The sequence below is a fragment of the Phascolarctos cinereus genome, unplaced genomic scaffold (genome assembly GCF_003287225.1).
Source record: "Phascolarctos cinereus isolate Bilbo 61053 unplaced genomic scaffold, phaCin_HiC Scaffold_4;HRSCAF=312, whole genome shotgun sequence".
Classification (NCBI taxonomy): domain Eukaryota; kingdom Metazoa; phylum Chordata; class Mammalia; order Diprotodontia; family Phascolarctidae; genus Phascolarctos; species Phascolarctos cinereus.
In genome coordinates, this window is record NW_027555847.1 from 490182701 (window position 1) to 490189438 (window position 6738).

General features: G+C 36.9%; 1 non-coding gene across 1 annotated transcript; it reads left to right on the top strand.

Annotated features, from left to right (window-relative positions):
* Positions 1-5531: 5531 nt before the first annotated feature.
* LOC144457246 (U6 spliceosomal RNA) lies at positions 5532-5638 on the top strand. Its single transcript, XR_013486573.1, has one exon. It is a non-coding gene; the product is annotated as a U6 spliceosomal RNA (small nuclear RNA).
* Positions 5639-6738: the final 1100 nt, after the last annotated feature.

Sequence of the window (6738 nt, forward strand, 5' to 3'; positions counted from 1 at the left end):
GGGGATAATATATACATATACATACATATGTGTGTTGAAACCTTAACTTAAAGCCTAATAAATAATAAATAGGAAAAAATGAGGATCCCTTAGGAAAATAAATGGGAAAATGAGCACATAGACCTTACATAAAGCTGCTAATATTTTGCATGACATCAAAATATGCTAAAACATAATCACTGCTGAATATGAACGTGAGATTTTCTCTACAGATAGCCAGAAGAAACATTTTCAATATGCTTAGTTTGCAGCCAGGCTGTCGTTAAGGATTTTTTCTGTTATTTAGTTGGCAATAAACTTCTCTCCATTCTGACTTTCATGATCTTTTTCTTCTATATTTATTTGTAGTTAATCCTTACAAAAACCTCCTCCTTTCTGGAATTCTTAGGTCTCATTATCCCATTTCAATCGTAATATAAGTCATCTCTTGACTATATGATACAGCTTTAAAATGAGGCCTCTTTAGCAGTAAGCACATGCACACATGTGTATATTTTAATTAATTAACCTCTTTGCTAGAGTATCTTTGTCTTTCCCTACAATGGCTCTATGCAGCTCTGAGATTGGACCTCATCAGGGTGTAGCCACCTGGAAGGGGAGCTTCTTGGAATTTCTCTGGGCTGGTCTTTAGACAATAAATAGTCAATCAACAAGCATTTATTAGGCTCCTATTATTGGCCAGGTCCTGAGCTAAGTGAGGGATGCAGAGATGAAAAGGAAAGTCCTCTCAAGAAGTTCATATTCTACTAAGGAAGACATCTGTACTGTAAATTAGGACATGCAAAATAGATACAAACTAAATGCAACAGGGATGACAGGCCATTGTTGGGTCCTTGGCTGACATCTTTGTAACTTTATTGGACCTCTCACAGCTTGCCCTTCAGTGCAATAACCTCCAAGGACTCAGGATTGCCTCCATGACAACACTAGACTAGACTTCTGGGAGCCAAGATGGCAGAGTATGCTGTAAATCACTGTAATTCACCCATGTTCACCTCCCAACAACCATAAAATAGTACTCCAAAACAAATCCTGGAGTAGCAGAACCAGCAAAAAGACAGGGTGAAACAATCTTTTTAGCCTAAGAAACTTGGAAAATCAGCAAGAAAGGTCCATCTCACTTGGGTAAAAGAAGAGTGAAGTCCAGAACATGAAGTGCCTCAGCAAACCAGCAGAAGATCCTGAGCACCAGTGTGGTAGAACAGGCAAACACCAACATCAGGACCCCTCACTGCCTTAGCATAGCCAGGAGAACCTGCAGACTCCAGCTCCAAGAACCACCACATGCTTAAGTGCAACTCCAGCAGGCAGACATCCTCGAGTGGCCAGATCTCCATGTGCTTCAGCACAGCTCTGGGCAAACAGGCTGCCTCCAGAGGCCAGGCCCCACATGCTTCAGTGTAGCCCCCGGGGAAATGTAGAACACCCTGCCAAGCCTCAGACTGACACAACCACTATGACCCTAGCTCAGCACCATGTAAGCTGCCAGGGCCCTATGGCCTCCAACAGCTCCATTCAACCCCCACCCTGTCCCCTAAGTGCAGCACTAGACATGAGGATCCCCTGTGGGCCTCAGGGCAACATCAGTACAGCACCAGGTAAACAGGCAGGGCCTGCAATCCCCAGCACAAGAAGCCTGAAGCGGTGCCCTTCCACCCTGGGAGCAAAGCTTAAATTGAAAAAAAAAAAAAAAAAGGAAAAAGGCCAAAAAAGATGAGCAAAGAACAACAAAAAAATCTGACCATAGAAAGTTATTAATGGTGACAGGGAAGACCAAGACACAAACTCAGAGGACAACAGTGTTAAAACACCTATGGGCAAAACACCAAATTAAAACAGGAAGTGGTTGCAAGCCCAGAAAGAACTCATGGAAGAGCTCAAAAAGGAGCTTAAAAATCACATAAGAGAGGTAACAAGAAAACTTGGGAAAAGAAATGACAGTGATCAAAGAGAATTATGATATAGAGTCAACAGTGTGGAAAACTGCTTAAAAAGTGGAATTGGCCACATGGAAAAGGAGATACAAAAATCCGCTGAAGAAAACAACACCTTAAAGAGTACAACTGGCCACATGAAAAAGAAAGTACAAAAGCTAATTGAGGAAAACAACACTTAAAAGTTAGAATTGGGCAAGTGGAAGCTAATGACTCTATTAGACATCATGAATCAATCAAACAAATTCAAAAGAATGAAAACATTGAAGAAAATGTAAAATATCTTGTGGGAAAGACAACTGACCTGAAAAATAGAACCAGGAGAGACAATATCAGAATCATTGGACTACCTGACAGCCATAATCAAAAGGAGGACCTGGACAGCATCTTTCCAGAAATTATGAAGGAAAACTGCCCAGATGTCCTGCAACCAGAGGGCAAAATAGGCATTTAAAGAATCCAGTGATCACCTCAGGGAAGAGATCTCAAAATAGAAACTCTGAGGAAAATTATAGCCAAATTTCAGGACTATCAGGTCAAGGAAAAATACTACAAGGGGCCAGAAAGAAACAACTCAAATATCGGGGAACCACAATCAGTATTACACAGGATTTGGCAGCTCCAACATTAAAAAATTGGAGGTCATGGAACATGATATTCCAGAAGGCAAAGGAGCTAGGACTTACCCAGCAAAATTAAACAAATGCATCAAAGGAGAAAGTGGTCCTTTGATGAAATTGAAGGATTTCAAGCTTTCATAAAGAAAGCACCAGAACTAAACCAAAAATTTGACCTTCAATATCAAGACCCAAGAGAAGCATAAATAGCTAAAAAGGAAAAAAAATTAAGGGTTTCAATAGAGCTAATATGTTTATAAGAAGATGATGCTTGTAATTCTTAAAAAAAATTGTATCACTAATAGTACAGCTAGAAGGAATATACGTAGACAGAGAACATAAGGGCATAAGGTGAATTTGAGGGAATGACATAAAAAAATTAAGAACAATGGTTGCAGAAGGAAGGGAGAGGTGGAATGGGGTAAATTATTTCACATGAAGAGGCACAAAAGACCTATTAGAGTGGAGGAGAAGATGGGAGGGTGTGTGATGAACATCACTTGAATCTTACTGTCATCAGTATTGGCTCAAAGAGGAAATAATATACACAATTAGTTGAATATAGAAATCAATCTTACCTGACAGGAAGTAGGAGAGAAGATTAAGTAAAGGGGTGGGGGAGATGGGGACTGACAGAAGGGAGGGAATATCAGGGGAGCAAAACACTAGTGAGGAGGGAAAGGGTGAAAGGAGAGTAAGGACAAACAGAAGGAAGAATAGGATGGAGGGAAATACACAGGTAATAATCATAACTGAATGTGAATGGGATAAGCTGTCCGGTAAAATGGAAGCAGATACAGAGTGGATAGCCTAGTGTTGGATAAATTGAAAGACACCTGCTTTTGGGATAAGAACTTACTATTTGACAAAAACTGCTGGGAAAACTGGAAAACTGTGGGACACAAACTAGGTATAGACCAACATCTAACACGGTGTAACAAAATAAGGTCAAAATGGGTGCATGATTTAGACATAAAGGGTGACGCCATAAGCACATTAGAAGAGCAAGGAATAGTCTGTCAGATCAATGGGGAGGGGAAGAATTCATGACCAAACAAGAATTAAAGAGCATTAAAATAAATGTAAAGTAGATAATTTTGATTATATTAATTTTTTTCAAAAAAGCTTTTGCACAAACAAAACCAATGCAACCAAGATTAGAAGGAAAACATGATGCTAGGAAACAATCCTTATAGCAAGTGACTCTGATAAAGGCCTCATTTCGCAATACATAGAAAACGGAGTCAAATTTATAACAATACAAGCCATTCCTCAATTGATAAATGGCCAAAGGATATGAACAGATAGTTTTCAGATGAAGAAATCAAAGTTATCAATAGGCATATGGAGACATACTCTAATGCTCTAAATCACTTTTGATTAGAGAGAAATGCAAATTAAAACAACTCTAAGATACCACCTCACACCTATCAGATTGGCTAATATGACAAAAAAGGAAAATGATAAAGATAGGAGAGGATATGGGAAAATTGGGACACTAGTACACTATTTGTGGAATTGTTTTTTTTTTCCTTTCAATCTGTTTCTTCTTTCAGAACTGTGACAAATATGGAAATATGTTTTACATGATAGCACATATATAAACTATATCAAACTGCCTACCATTTTCAGAAGAGTGGAGGGGGAGGAAGGGAGGGAAAAAATCTGGAACTCAAAATCTTGTAAAATTGAATGCTAAAATTTTATTGACACGTAACTTGGGGGAAAATAAAATACTACTTAAAAAAAGAGTAAGAATTTAGTGGAGGTTGTGGGTGTATGTCAATATGTAAAAGATATTTGATTGTATCAGTGTGAAAATGCTGAATGTAAAAACTCATTCCACTGATGCAGATTATAATCCATCTATCACTTAAAGTCTTTGAGGGCAAAATTGCTTGCCCCCAATCAAACAGCTATTGTGAAGGTGTTGAACCCATTTTCCTGACTTTAAGGATGGTCTTCTATTCATTATGTTACACTGTCTGTCTGTCTCTGTCTCTCTCACTGTCAGCATACACAGAAAAAAATGCCTAATTATAAATGAAAATCATAGTTTTATGCAGTTTGTGTAAATGTACAACCTATATTTGGACCAATAAGGTTATTTAGTATCATCTGACAGATCTGTTCCTTTTACAAATGTTCTCATGGTATGGAAGAGACTTGGATTCTTTATCTGTTAGCATGTCAAGATCTCCAGTGGGCCCTACCAAACTAGGCTTCTAAAAATTTTCTACCATACTTGTTTCCTTTATAAAGATTTCCAAAGTCAGAGAAGTTCATTGCTAAAAGGTTAGCCATTGGTTGATTTCTTTTAAGCAAAGCTCACCATGAATACCAATTTTAAGGACATAGAGGGGTCACAATCTATGTGAATATGGGGAATATCCACAGCAAATTAAATCACAGATACTTTGGAGTATTTAATTCAATTCAACAATTTCTAATTAAATGACTATTATGGAAATAGCATAATTAAAAACTATATTTTAAATACAGATTTGTGTCTTAAACTATGAAGATATTGAATAGATGGGCCTTGGAATCAATTGTAAAGAGAAATCACTTGATAAGATAATTTACTGATGATCTGACAAGTTGAATCTTTGACTCGATGAGAGTCTTTAAATGAGGCATTCATCTACCTACCAACGGTATAGTCAATGTCAATGAAGGTCTAATCATGTCAACAAAAATGTTATATGGAAACAAATGAAAATCCAGATTGAAATTGATATAGAATGTTTCTATTTCCATCTTCTGTACATGCCCTAGCATTTCCATCAAAGAATAAATTGTTGGTCTAGTTATGCAGAAAGTCATATTTGTTTCTTCATAGTGTCCATATTCAAACTAGAAGACTAAAAATAATCTGGACATTTAAAAATCTTCCCAGACAACTACATTGCCTTTTTTAATGGCCACAATATTTCCTCTTTTCCAAGCCTTTATGAATTTTTCCAAAAATAATGGTTATGTGTTTGCTTTCACAGCCCATATACTAAAATTGGAATGATACAGTGAAGATTAGCATGGCTCTAGCACAAGGATGACACACAAATTCGTGAAGCAAAAGTTATGGCTAATACCCTTGCAATGATACCTTTCAGGTAATTTAGTATCATAGGGAGCCTATTATCTCTTCTGTTTATTTGAATATATCCAGTTTCTCTGCATACTGTTGAATTTTAGCTTTCCTTTATTAGTTAGGTTTTCTAAGCTTCCTTAATGGTCATGACTTGCTTCAATCAACTATTTACAGCATTTTTTTTTCTAGAAAGACAAAAGTGAAGAAGATATTACAAACCTCAGCCTTTTTTCTACTGCCTTCTCTTAATTACTTTGCAATTCAACAAGTCAATTCCATTCAACACATATTGATTGAGTTCCTACCAATTTTCTTTTCCTGACTATCATGGCAGCAAACTATTTTTGCATCCTCTTCTTTTGTCTAACATATATGAAGATGTTTTAGTGGCCTAATTTCCATTCTTAGTGTATTTTCCCCATTTTCTTTTCATCTTATGTATAGATTTCTATGTCTGGTGAGCTTGGTTTCTTGTTATCTCCCTAGAACTCCTTGAAGATGGTTGCAGTTTTTCTTTAGCATGCAAAGCTATTCTGCCTTCCTCACAGTACCTTAAACTTGGTAAAATATACTTTCTTAAAGTTCATTTTCTTAAATTTTATTGACTTCTGTCTTCTGAATCCTTAAGAGCATGAATTAAATTATCTTAATTATAATGATGATGATGATAACCAACATTTATATAGTAATTTAAGGTTTGCAAAGTACTTTACAAATATTGTCTCACTATAACCCTGAGAGGTAGGTGTTATTATCCCCACTTTGCTGATGAGAAAACTGAGGCTGAGAGAGGTTTAATGGCATTCCTGGAGTTACATAGCTAAGTATCTAATTCAGGATCTGAATTCAGGTCTTCCTGACTCCAAGTCAAGCATTCTAGCTAGCTAATCTACCTCTGATCAAAAGTCTATCATTCTTGTAGTGTAACCATGGTCCAGAAATGCCAAATACCATTCTCAGCCACCAGTTTCTTGACTAGCATTTCACTTCCCTAATTTGCCTTTTTTCTTGGAAGTCTTTGCCTTTGATGATTAGCAGGGATGAAAGCATCACTTATGTGTGTAAAATGTTCAATTTCCTGTTCAAGAATTTAATC